Raw genomic sequence first — 13,583 nt, forward strand, 5'->3', positions numbered from 1 at the left:
TGTATCTGTCTGACCCATGTTTATAGCTGCCCATCAGTCTGGATCTGCAACAGCTCACACATATATGTCCTTTCCCAGCCCCACAGGAGTTCTAGCTTCCCACCCTCCCTGGCACCATTTAATTACCTGACCCAGGCATCCAGAACCTGGGAGGAGAGTTGATTTCACCTACTGCACAGGTACAAAAGCAGCTGTAAGACAGAAGGATAGCTACTGCAGATCCACAAGAGAGCCAGCGAGGTGTAGTGGTTAAGAGCGGTGGTTCAGAATGGTGAACTCTGATCTGGAGAACCGGGTTTGATTCCCCACTCCTCCACATGAGTTGCAGACTCTAATCTGGAGAGTCAGGTTTGATTCCCCACTTCTCCACATGAGCGGCGGAGGTTAATCTGGTGAACTGGATTTGTTTTCCCGCTCCTACACATAAAGCCAGCTGGGTGACCTTGGGCTAGTAACACTCTCTTGGCCCCACCTACCTCCCAGGGTGTCTGTTGTGGGGACCTAAATTTTTTTGCCAACCCCTTCCTGCATTTCATGCTTATGATGGTATTCATACAGACTAGAAAACTTGCTGGAAACTGATCTGTTGTTAGGATATTGTCTTTTGTGATCAATACCAAATGTTACCAATTTCCTGTGCTTGCACAGAATCCCCAAATACACATGAAGCTGCCTTATACTGAATCAGACCCTTGGTCCATCAAAGTCAGTATTGTGTGTGTGTATGTGTGGGGGGAGAGATTCTGTGTGTGTGTGAGTGTGTGTGTGTGTGAGGGGGGAAGCCAAAGGGGGGTGGGTTTACCTGTTCTGCTGGGAGGTGGGCTTGATTGCCTCTGTGGAGTGTGATTTTGGGGGGGTTACCTGTCCTGGAGGGGGCTTGAATTCTTTGCGAGTGTGATTGCTGCTGTGGAAGATTTGAATCCAGCAGCATTGAAATCTATCAATACTGAAATTACGCAATTGGTGCAGGTCGCGCTTATGCTAGTAGCCTTATGAGATGTACTTTGGCTGTGTTGTAATGAGAAGATATGTTACCCATGCTAGTTACGCTGTTTACTTATGCTTTGAGAGTTGTTGGATGCACTTTCGGTGTAGTTACATCGGATGGGGGGCATAAGTCAGGACCCCCTGACCCAATCTTCACAAATATTTGGGGTTCTTGCAAGGAGGGTATCCTCAAGCTACACTGAAAGTTTGGGACCTCTACCTCCAAAAATGCCCCCCGGAGCCGCGGAAAGCCGCGAATGAGTTTGTAATGGCTTTATTGCAATGGGCAGATTGGGGGGACCCCTTCCGGGCCCCATATCTCAGGGGGCCCTGACCCAATCTTTACAAAAATTGGGGGTTCTTTCAAGAAGGGTTCCCTCAAGCTACACTGAAATTTTGGGACCTCTACCTCCAAAAATGTTTCCCCCGTAGCCGCGGAAAGCCGCGAATGTGTTTGTAATGGCTTTATTGCAATGGGCAGATGTGGGGACCCCTTCCGGGCCCCATAACTCGGGGGGCCTGACCCAAACTTCAAAAAACTTGGGGGTTCTTGCAAGAAGGGCCCTTTAAAGCTACACTGAAATTTTGGGACCTCTACCTCCAAACATGCCCCCCCTGGAGCCGCAGAAAGGCGCGAATGTGTTTTTAATGGCTTTTAACGGCCGAATTTTTCCCCGAACTCCGAACTTAGTGTCGAATTCCACGGATCCGAATCAGGCGAGTTCGGACTTCGGCATTTCCCAAATAAAAACGGGCTGAATTTTGCCGAGTCCGAATTTTTTTTTCAACAGCCCTAATGCCGGGGATTGAACCTGGGACCCCTCTGCATGCCAAGCAGATGCTCTACCACTGAGCTATGGCCCTTCCCCATTCAGTCCTGTCTACAAACGTCTTAGAAAAAGGGCATACTTGAGACCTTTCCAGATGTTAGAGTAATATGTACTGAAGCATACCAACCATGTGTGACAAGAAGGTATGGTACCCACAATCCTCCTGTAATGTGTGGTCTCCATGTTGGGTGAACAGTGGCAATGCACATATTTCCAATGTACATACAATTTCATTATGTGCACACAGTCTGTAGGGATGTTTGAGAGTTCACAATCACGCATAGTGAGGCTTATATGCACAGAATATATATCCACATTGCCCCTATTCACACAATATGGTGGCTGTGTGTATTAGGAAGACCATAGGTAGAGCGCACACTTGATATGTGCAGTTGGTGGGATCCTGGTACACAGGACTGTAATGTCTGAAAGGCTCAATGGTTCATCATCGGGACAATGTCTGAATAGCCCTGACTAACCTGAGCTTGTCAGAGCTTGGAAACTAAGCAGAGTTGGACACTTGGATGGGAGACCAGGGTTGCTATGCAGAGGCAAGCAACAGCAGACCATCTCTGCTCATCTCTTTCCTGGAAAACCCTGTATGGCCATCCTAAGTCGGCTGCAACTTGACGGCAGACAATTACTATAAACCGTCCACCAAATAACCAACCAACAAGAATTTAGCCCACTTTGAATTTGTTCAGGCAAGACAACACGTTTCAGCAACATTTAAATGAACAAAGAAGATGGCAGCAACTGAGAACTCTCAGAGGTTATATTTCTGGTGCTCGACATTGTGTCTGTTTAACAATGCTCTTCCAAACCTAAACATCTGTAGCAAGGAATAAAAACAACCCTGTCATAGTAAAAATATTTTGCATGCTTAACGTGATTGCAAAGTGTGATCTCAAGACTTTCTTTTCCAGAGCATTTTTTATTAGTTCTTTCCCCGCCCCCCAATCCCAGCCAGCTGAAATAACAAGGCCAGGCCCTCCCCACTAGTCCTTTCCTGTTCCTCTCTCCTTACTAAAACAAACCAGGCAAGGTACAGCATGGAAAAGATGTGGCGGTGGTGATTCTAAGACACGATGGTATTAATTGCCTGCTGGCTAGCAATTGGCAATCCTCTCTGCTTTGCAGAACACGGATGGCTCGTCTTGGCTACAGTTCACCCAGTTTGTTCTGTGGACAGGCGAAACAGTGACCTGAAATATGGGGGAGGGAGAGAGAGAGATTTCTATAACCCATAGACAGATTCAAAATACCCTGGAATATCCAACAACAACAACAACAAAATTTCTATGCATATTCTATGTGTGTAAAGCAGAGCAGGATCGTGCCCATTGGCACTGCCCCTGGATGTTGACTGATGCAGCCAACCACCTCCAACAAACCCTATGTCCATAAAGTGTATATATGTGGGCTCTGCCTGCATCCACACATCATTGTATATTGGTCTATAGCAATCATCTGCAATGGGATTCTCTTATCCACACAAGAAAATCCATCTGTGAAGAGTGGCAATAGCACAATGATAATGCAATCCAAAAGTGTGCATGCACAGCTGCGTGTTTAAAGCCTATACACATGTGTACCTGTTTCCTGATTGCTCATGTGAAGTCTCTGTATGTGTATATGTGTGTGTGTGTGTGTGTGTGTTTGCAAGGTTCACTGCTAGGATTGCCAATCTCCAGGTACTAGCTGGAGATCTCCTGCTATTACAACTGATCTCCAGCCAATAGAGATCAGTTCCTCTGGAAAACATGGCCGCTTTGGCAATTGGACTCTATGGCATTGAAGTCCCTCCCTTCCCCAAATCCCACCCTCCTCAGGCTCCGCCCCAAAAACCTCCCACCAGTTGTGAAGAGGGCCCTGGCAACTCACTGCAGACATCTGGCTGTACACACAGAAGTCTGAGGGCAGGGCAAATGAATGAAACCTTGCCTCTCTGTATGTGCATAGACTGTACCTATCTTTGAATGCTTGAAAAAGGGGTGACAAAGAGACAGAAGAACAGATGGCAGAGGGAAGGATGGATAGTTACTTCAGGACCCCCTGTGGCAGGATTCACATATAATACCAAGTTGGCAACCCTATTATTGGTGTTACTTCTTACTTCTTGTTTGTCCGGTTAGGAAGACCATAGTCTGTTGCTGGGCAGACTAGACCCGTGAAGACTGAAAGGGGAAAAACAGAGTAAGAAGTAAAGGTGGAGGGGAAAGTGGAGCAGGGGCTGTAAGAAAGACTGAAGAATAAAACCTTGTGTTATGAATCCTGACTTGTCTTGTCTCCTTGCCTGCATAAAACTACAAACTCCAGAAAGTAATGTCAGCAACCTGTTCTGATGTCAGGTTCCACTAGCCATTCAGCAGCTGTATGCATGCTTTGGTCTACGACCATAGATGGCTCCTTCATTGCCTCCCATTTCCTCCCAGTAAGGCCATCACCTTCCTTTCCCTCCTCACCAGTGCACAGTTGTGGAGACTGGGATACTCCCTGGACCTAGGGTTGCCAGCCTCCAAGTGGTGGCTGGAGATCTCCTGCTATTCCAGGTGACAGAGATCAGTTCATGTGGAGAAAATGGCCACTTTGGAAGGTGGACTTGATGGCATTATATCTAGGGTTGCCAGGTCCCTCTTCGCTACCGGTGGGAGGTTTTTGGGGCGGAGCCTGAGGAGGGCAGGGTTTGGGGAGGGGAGGGATTTCAATACCATAGAGTCCAATTGCCAAAGCTGCCCTTTTCTCCAAGTGAACTGATCTCTATCGGCTGGGGATCAGTTGTAATAGCAGGAGCTCTCCAGCTAGTACCTGAAGGTTGGCAACCCTAATTATATCCCATTGAAGTCCCTCCCCTCACCAAACCCCACCCTCCTCAGGCTCCACCCTTAAAATCTTCAGGTATTTCCCAACCCAGAGCTGGCAACCCTACCTGGTTCCCACCCCACAAGACATCGCTGTATTTGGCTTTTTTTAAAGGAGATATCCTGCTTCCTATACATTATCAAAGAAATCTTACAGCCTCCCATTTTAATAAGACCTCTTCTGCTACTATATTTATCACATTGTGCACAGGGTCTTATTCCCACTGTCATTTTTTTCCTCAGTGAAAGCATACTCATGTTTAAAAGAAATTTTGATTTCCATTCGATTCTTAGATGTTTTCTGCAAACGTTGTCCCGTGAAAGGAGAGCAGGAACGTGTTCACCAGGCAATTGGAAAAAGAATTCTGAATGACCAGTTTAAACATGGGATCCTTCCTGCCTAGGGTTGCCAACTGCCAGGTAGTAGCAGGAGATCTCCTGCTAATTCAACTGATCTCCAGCCGATAGAGATCAGATCACCTGGAGAAAAATAGCCGCTTTGGCAATTGAACTCTATGGCACTGAAGCCCCTCCCCTCCCCAAACCCCGCCCCCCTCAGGCTCCACCCCAAAAATCTCCCGCCGGTGGCGAAGAGGGACCTGGCAACCCTATTCCTGCCATTCTTTTCACCAGTTCAGTTACACCAGTGCAAAATCCACCAGAGTAACAGCTACCTTAGGCAAGACTAAAGAAATGTCCCTCCTGCTACCTATTACATTATCTCATTTCTTAGGCAACAGAACACAAAGCACAAAGTACAAAACATTCCAATAGTCTGTGATGTCTTGCTAAGCAAACATTTAAATCATTATTATACAACTCGTTTAATGGCACATTGGAAATGGAACAAGTATTTCTGTCTCAGAGCTTAATTTTTTTTTTAATTAATAGAACCAGAAGAACAGCCCCTGTCAACAAATTGTGTGTATCAGGTGTTACAATATCATTTTGAAGCCAGACGTTGTAATGTTTTGGGCTTGGGTTGGTTCCTTCCTGAGGAAGGTTTGATGGTCCAGGGGGGCCTTCAAGTACCCGTGCCCCGAGCCATTTAGGCAGGGCTGGTTCCAGGTTTGAGTGGACCCTGGGCAAAAGAGCATCACTGGTCTAAAACGCATGGTCCCTTAGCCCGCTTTCTTCCCTGTTCCAGCCAGGATAAAATGAACCCGGGTTGGGAGGGGTACTGTACGCATTACCTTAAATGATCCGGGGCGAAGCTGTGTGCTGATCCGTCCATGAAAACAGAAAATGCAGGAGAAGCGTACTTCTCTGGCAAGTCAGCAACGCCCCCGCCCCTGGTGATTGGTCATTTAAAAAAAAAAAGCGGAGAGGTCGCGAGGGGAGGGGTTTGGAGTCAGGCGGGCCATTGTGACGCGGGAAGACTCAGCCCGTGTTTATCTGAAAGGAGCCAGGGATAACAGTTTGACTCATGAATTACAAAAACCGTGTTCATTTGGTGTCGAGACAGGGCTGAGCCAACAGCAAATAAGGTCCCGTCCGTTCGCAAAGATTTGATCCTGGGTGAAACAGGGAAGAAACAGGGAAGAAAGTGGGCTAAGGAACCATGCATTTTAGACCACTGAGTCCCCTTCCGCTTTGATACGGCCCCTTTCTCCTCTAATAAACCCCCCCCCATTTGGCTCTGCCTTTTCTTCAACCTCTCCCTTTTCCATTTCAATATGCTTACTCAGGTAAAGAGAAATACCAAATTGTGCTTTCTTACTTCCTTATATTACTTCATATAAAACCAGCGAGAAGAAAATATGCTTTCCATGATATTATTTGGTGTGCTATTCAATAAAATTGGCACCATTTGTGTCAAAGCAATATTGGTCTGGAGGAACCTGAGTTTCGAGGTCTGTGCAAAGGTTTCTCCAACTCTCATCACTGAAGGTGAGGAGGCCAATCCAACATCCATCCAAAATGCTTAAGCAACTGAACGATCCAAACCTACTGAAGATGTTCATTTGGAAACATCAGGTAAAAAGAAGAGAAGTGATTTTATCGCTTAACACTGGGTTAAAGGAGCTGTAACTTAGCTAATACAAGAAAATAAAACTTATTTTTAATACTGAGAAATGCATCACTCAGGTTTGCTTGTTTTTTAAACCAAGAGTTATATCTTTGACACAACTAAGTTAATCCTCCAACAAATATCCCAATCCAAATCTTTAATTTTTGGTTTCATGCATTTGTACTGTTTTCAAAATCGATTTGTCTTATCTTTTTTTTTAACTGTTCACTGCCTTGAGGGCTCTAAATGGGTACAAAGATGGCCAAGTATATCTTTTGCCTGTGTGATCAGTACCACGAGAAAGCACCCTCTAATGCATTGACTAGTTGCGACAACTGCAACAAAACTGATGTGACAGCATCTACTCCAACACATAGCACACCGAGATGTCTGAGACAAAGCTTTCAGGGTCAGTTTTGGCAAATGCTGTAAAGCCAGAGTCCCCAGCTTTTTATTGCTCCAGAAAAAAATGAATAAATGTGATGTAATATTACAAAAAAGTCCTTTGCCTGGCCAGAACTGTCAGCAGCATGCACCAACACAAGATTCCAGTTGTGCAGTAGAGAAAAGCAGAGGATAAAAACCAGCTCTTCTTCTTCTCTTCTTAAAGGTAAGTGTAATGTATGTGAGTATCTAGGATCGTAGCAAGGGAAAACCTAGGAGCTTAAGTCCCAAGCGAAGGCTCCTAAACCCTGCTTGCACTATTGGCCAAGCCAACGCATCCCATTGGCCCTAAGCCGGGTCATGCCATTGGTGATCCGGGGGTTGTTTTCCCTCTATCATGGATCAGGGGGGAGCGGCCACCAGGGGCCAGGGGAGCATTTAAGCAGGGCCTGGTTGTACAGTTCTCAGTTCTGTACTTCACTACAATAAAGCGTTGTTGTTGGAACTCTGTCTCGTCCTCGTGTGTCCTCCCCACGCGGACTTAACAGTAAGAACCAGCACTTTTGTCAGCATATTCGGCCATGAGTGGTTACAGGCCCAACACACTTGCTCTCCCTCCACCTCTACACACATTGCCCTGTGCACAGGTATTTCAAATACACAGGGCTACTCTAACCACTACATAGGGCTGCCAACCTCCAGGTAATAGCTGGAGATCTCCTGCTATTAGAACTGATCTCCAGACGATAGAGAACAGCTCACCTGGAGAAAATGGCCGCTTTGGCAATTGGACTCTATAGCATTGAAGTCCCTCCCCTCCTCACACCCCACCCTCCTTAGGCTCCACCCCAAAAACCTCCTGCCACTGGCAAAGAGGGACCTGGCAACCCTACCACTACATCACAACTTCTCTCCAAGCCTCTAGTTCAGTGGTTCCCAACCTGTGGGTGTTTTCTGGGGGGGTCGTCGCCACGTTATTTTTACTTGTAATTATTTTTATTTTTCCGGTGGAGGAGGGAGCGGCAGGCAGGCAGGCAGCAAAGAGGAGCGGCCAGGCGTGCCGGTCGGTCGGTGGATCGCAGGGCTGCCGGTCCCGCCGCGCGCCGGAGCCCTCGGGGTGCGCCCAGCCGACAGAGCGGACGCCACCCCACGCCCCCTTCTGCCGCCGGGGCAGCTTCCTCCCCCCGCCCAGGGCCACCTGCGCCCCCCGTCCCATCCCGCCCCGAGGATGCTCCCCTCGCCAGGCCTGGGCGGGCTGCTGCTGCAGCTGCTGGGGGTATCGGGAGAGGGTGGGGAGGGGGCGTCCTGCCCCTCGGGCCAGATAGAATTGTCAAGCATATAGAAGGGCAAGGTCTGCTGGGCAAAACCCAACATGGCTTCTGTAAGGCTAGGTCCTGTCTCATTAACCTATTAGAGTGTTTTGAAAGTGTCAATAAGCATGTGGACAGAAATGAGCCTGTGGATATTGTGTATTTGAATTTCCAAAAAGCTTTTGACAAAATCCCCCACCAAAGACTGCTAAGCAAACTTCATAGTCACGGGATAAGAGGACAAGTCCTCTTATGGATTGAGAGCTGGCTGAAAAATAGGAAGCAGAGAGTAGGAATCAATGGTCAGTTCTCACAATGGCGGGATGTGAGCAGTGGGGTGCCTCAGGAATCTGTGTTGGGACCGGTGCTTTTCAACCTGTTCATCAATGTCCTGGAGTTGGGGTTAAACAGTGAAGTAGCCAAGTTTGCAGATGACACCAAATTATTTAGGGTGGTTAAAACAAAATCGGACTGGGAAGAGCTCCAGAAGGATCTCTGCAAACTGGAAGAATGGGCATTAAATGGCAAATGAGATTCAATGTGAGTAAGTGTAAAGTGATGCATATTGGGACAAAAAATCCCAACACATATACACTGATGGGATCTGTGCTGGCAGTGACAGACAAGGAAGGGATCTTGGGGTGGTAGTGGATAGTTCAATGAAGATGTCAACCCAGTGTGCGGCTGCTGTAAAAAAGGCAAATTCCATGCTGGCCATAATTAGATGAGGAATAGAGAATAAAACTGCTGATATCATACTGCCCTTGTACAAATCTATGGTAAGACCACACTTGGAATACTGTGTATAGTTCTGGTCACCACACCTAAAAAGGGATATTACAGAGCTTGAGAAGGTGCAGAAAAGAGCAACCAAAATGATTAGGGGACTAGAGCAACTGTCCTATGGGGAGCGATTAAGACACTTAGGGCTGTTTAGCTTGGAAAAAGGTGGCTGAGGGGAGACATGATAGAGGTCTATAAAATTATGCATGGTTTGGAGAGAGTAGACAGGGAGAAGTTTTTCTCCCTCTCCCATAATACTAGAACACGGGGTCATCTGCTAAAGCTGGAGGGTGAGAGATTCAAAACAGATAAAAGGAAGTATTTTTTCACACAACGAATAGTTAAATTGTGGAACTCCCTGCCCCAGGATGTGGTGATGGCTGCCAGCTTGGAGGGCTTTAAGAGGGGAGTGTACATATTCATGGAGGAGAGGGGTATTCATGGCTGTTAGTTAGAATGGATATTAGTCATGCTGCATACCTATTCTCTCTAGTATCAGAGGAGCATGCCTATTATATTGGGTGCAGTGGAACACAGGCAGGATGGTGCTGCTGCGGTCATCTTGTTTGTGGCTTCCTAGAGGCACCTGGTTGGCCACTGTGTGAGCAGACTGCTGGACTTGATGGGCCTTGGTCTGATCCAGCAGGGCCTTTCTTATGTTCTTATATTCTTATGTTCAGCATCCTCCAACCTGTGACTACATAACTTTCCACGGGGATCTATGTACCTGTCTAGGACATCAACACCAGCTGCACTGAGGATCATGGGATTTTGGTATTTCAGTAAAGCAGCCATGGTAACTGTTTCTCTGGGTGATTGAAGGTACGCTTGCAAGTAACAAGCCTAGTTGACTAAATATTGCTGAAGGTTGCCCCATGATGTATTAGTTTACTTTCCAATAGCCAGCCCTCCACTGACATTTTTGTAAAATGACCAAAAGAATTTCCTTATTAAAAACTGAAGAATGTATAATCTCACAAGAGATTTGATTGGATTTATTATAGAAGAGCTCAGACTCAAGCACATTCAGGAATGTTTATTATCTGGAGAGGCGATTATGGAGAGGCTGAAAGGAAGGAAATCGAGGGCATGCATCTGCCTAGTAACAATGTGCACACAGTTTTCTTTCTTTCCTGTCTTTAAAGGGCAACCCCAACATATCCCCCAAAGAAAAGAAAAAGGTTAAAAAGAGGAACAGGTATTTATCAAGGACATCAACTGCCATAAAATAGAGATTGTCCTTGGTAAACAAAAGCAGCTGAAGTGCATAAGATGGAAGCGACCAGGGCGGGAGGTATCCAGCACAACTGACTGTGAACATTGGTGCCCAAATTCAAACCTCACAAATCTATTGTGAAAAAATCAGTGGCAAGAGGAGAAATAACAAGAAAGCATAAAGCTGTTCAGACAGAATCAGACCATTGGTCAATCAGGGTCAGTGCTGTCTACTCAGACTGGCAGCAGCCCTCCAGGAAATGGCTTCTTATTCCTTACTGTATAGGCAGAAACTTCCACAGTGTGCTTCAGGTGGGTAGCTATGTTGGTCTGCAGTTAGGGTTGCCAACCTCCAGGTACTAGCTGGAGAACTCCTGCTATTACAACTGAACTCCATCCGATAGAGATCAGATCACCTGGAGAAAATGGCCAATTTGGCAATTGGACTCTATGGCATTGAAGTCCCTCCCCTCCCCAAACCCCGCCCTCCTCAGGCTCCGCCCCATAACCTCCCGCCGGTGGTGGAGAGAGACCTGGCAACCCTATCTCCAGTAGAACAGCAAGACTCGAGGCAAGTAGCACCTTAAAGACCAACAAGATTTCCAAGTTTGAAGCTTCAAGAGTCAAAGCAACCTTGTATCTGATGAAGGGTGCTCTGACTCTTGAAAGATTACCCTGGAAATTTTGTTGGTCTTTAAGGTGCTACTAGACTCAAATCTTGCTCTTCTACCACAGTGTGTGTATCTCACACCCACACATGCATACAACTAGAACTCATAAAGGCCAGGAGCTGCCTCTGGTATACCCTGGTTTGGCATAAGATAGCATTGCCAATGTTCATGCACCATGGCTAGGATTGTCAACTCCAGGTTAGGACATTCCTAGAGATTTGGGGGGTGGAGACTGGGGAGGGGAGGGTTTGGAGAGGGAAGCAACCTCAGCATTGATGCCACCCTCCAAAGTAGCCATTTCCTCCAGGGGAACTAGGATCGCCAACTTCCAGGTGGGGGCAGGAGATCACCCAGAATTAATGCTGCTCTCCAGATGACAGAGATCAGTTTTCAGGGGGAAATGGCTGCTTTAGAGGGTGGACTCTATGGTGTTATACCCTGCTGAGGTCACTTCCTTCCCCAACCCTCACCCTCTCAAGGCTCCACCTCCAAATCTCCAGGAATTTCCCAACTTGGAGCTTGCAATCCTAACCATGGCACCAAGGTTTTATTTATTTATTTGCTTGTTTGTTTATTTATTTATTTATTTATATTATCAAATTTCTACCTCGCCCTCCATGGCAAAAGCTGGGCTCAGCTGCTACCCTCTAGATGATGAAGAGTTGGTTTTTATACCTTGCTTTTCTCAACCTTTTAAGGAGTATCAAAGTGGTTTATAATCACATTCCCTTCCCATCTCCACAACAGACACCTTGTAGGTAGGTGGAACTGAGAGAGTTCGTAGAGAATTGCGACTAGCCCAAGGTCACTCAGCTGGCTTCACGTGTAGGAGTGGGGAAACCAACCCAGTTCACTAGATTAGAGTCCGCAGCTCATGTGGAGGAGTGGGGAATCAAACCTGGTTGTCCAGATTACAGTCCGCCACTCCTAACCACCACGCCACGCTGGCTCTCTAGCATGCAGGGATCCTCTGCAAACTTCAGGACTCTATGTTTCTTTTAAGGCTGTGTCTCCAAATTGCAACAGTCACTACTGGGATCATGCATGATATTCTTTGGCAAGAAAAATGATTTCTCACAATGGGTCATGTCTTTCAATAAGAAGTATAATCCACGCATCAGGGCTGTAGCAGTAAACAAACACGCTTATTTGGGGCACGCTAATACTTGGGATTTAGCCTGTGTATACCAAGATCCAGATTCAGATCTACACTCAGAAAAAAGTCCCTTAAACAGAAGGGGGTTTTATTTTATAAACAGAAAAGCGATCAAATTAATCTATGCAATATGGTAGAGAAAAATGAAAGTTAAAGAATGGGAAAATGTAAAACAGTAGAAACAGTACATGCTCAAAAGCACCAATCTTTTGGTGAAGAGATTTCACTGTGAGGCGAAGAAGAAGAAGAAGAAGAAGAAGAAGAAGAAGAAGAAGAAGAAGAAGAAGAAGAAGAAGAGTTGGTTTTTATATGCCGACTTTCTCTACCACTTAAGGGAGACACAAACCGGCTTACAATCACCTTCCCTTCCCCTCCCCACAAAAGACACCCTGTGAGGTGGGTGGGGCTGAGAGAGCTGTGACTGGCCCAAGGCCACCCAGCAGGCTTAATGTGTAGGAGTGGGGAAACCAACCCATTTCTCCAGATTAGCCTCCGCCACTCATGTGGAGGAGTGGGGAATCAAACTCAGTTCTCCAGATCAGAGTCCACCGCTCCAAACCACCGCTCTTAACCACTACACCACGCTGGCTTTAGTGCTATGTCCACAAAAATATCTCTTTCTGCAGTGCCCTAACATTCCATAATACACGTTACTCCTTGGACTTCTGGATTTGTTTTCTTTTTTACTCCTGAGAATTTAACATTCACAATGTGTTTTTTCAACAATGTGAAACCAATATGGGAGGTGGCAGAGAAAACAGATAATCAACTTGAGCTAGATTTATTCAATACTCATTTTTTTAAAAAAAATATATCACGTGTTCATTTTTCATTATATATACCGGTATGTATGAAAAATAGGCTCTTTAAAATAAAGAAAGACGGTGGTATTGTGGCTGAAAGAGACATGGCTTTTCTTTGTCTCCAAAGTGCGCTGCAAATGTTTACAATAGCAGTTAAGCGACATGAATCACGAAGAATGAACTTACAGTAAATGAGCCATACTTAGTAACTGCAACAATAGTCTGAATCACAAACATTTAGCAAAATACCTCCAGCATTGTTTGTCACAACAGGTATCTTAACAATCAATTTCTAGATACAATTAGAAGCTGATGTGATCAGGTGCTCGGGATCAAGTGCTGTGGCAGTCTAATGCATGTTATCTGGTTACTCTGGTTCCCTCCTAGAGGGATTCATACTCAGATCCCTAGAGGAACAAGCCTTTTAGGTGAATAGGGTTGCCAGCCTCCAGGTACTAGCTGGAGATCGCCTGCTACTACAACTGAACTCCAGCCGATGGAAATCAGTTCACCTGGAGAAAATGGCTGCTTTGGCAATTGGATTCTATGGCATTGAAGTCCCTTCCCTCCCA

This window comes from Euleptes europaea, chromosome 2 (genome assembly GCF_029931775.1).
Source record: "Euleptes europaea isolate rEulEur1 chromosome 2, rEulEur1.hap1, whole genome shotgun sequence".
In the NCBI taxonomy this organism is placed as follows: domain Eukaryota; kingdom Metazoa; phylum Chordata; class Lepidosauria; order Squamata; family Sphaerodactylidae; genus Euleptes; species Euleptes europaea.